The 554-nt window shown below is 41.9% G+C and overlaps 1 non-coding gene across 1 annotated transcript; it reads left to right on the plus strand.

Annotated features, from left to right (window-relative positions):
* The first annotated feature begins 448 nt into the window (after positions 1–448).
* Positions 449–554, plus strand: LOC140828764 (small nucleolar RNA R71). Its single transcript, XR_012117329.1, has one exon. It is a non-coding gene; the product is annotated as a small nucleolar RNA R71 (small nucleolar RNA).

Consider the following 554-nt stretch of genomic DNA (forward strand, 5'->3'; position numbering starts at 1 on the left):
TCCATCCAGCATTAAATGTGTTGGAATATAGGTCATTCTTAGGATGGTTTTGAGTCCCCACATGTTTCACAGGTGCCTCATTTTTCACATAATTATGACTCCTTGTCTGGCAATCCTTGGTGAAGTGCTCACCTCCACAACCATCACAGAAGATCTCTTGCAGTCTCATGGCCACCACCAACATTCATATTATCTATTCTCCTACTCAAAGCCTCTAATTGTGCAGCAACCGCAGAAAAATTTCTTACCTGGTGAACTTCTACACTCCTTCTATGATTGTTCCCTTCAGATTGAGGTTGATAACTGCTGGCTTCCATCTCCTATTACAATTCATACCCTTCTTTGGCTGTTTTTCTCAATAAATTCTCACAGGCAGCAACATCTATCATATGTATGATTGACAGTGAGCAAGCCATAATAAAAAGTTTGACCTACTAACACAAGGGGCAGTTTGTGATGTGGGAATCTCCGCAATAAATCTTTGTAGCGCTCCCATGCCTCATATAAGGACTCTTGCTCGAATTGGGCGAAGGTAGTGATGTCTGCTCACAACT

Source organism: Primulina eburnea, chromosome 3 (genome assembly GCF_022965805.1).
Source record: "Primulina eburnea isolate SZY01 chromosome 3, ASM2296580v1, whole genome shotgun sequence".
Taxonomy (NCBI): Eukaryota; Viridiplantae; Streptophyta; class Magnoliopsida; order Lamiales; family Gesneriaceae; genus Primulina; species Primulina eburnea.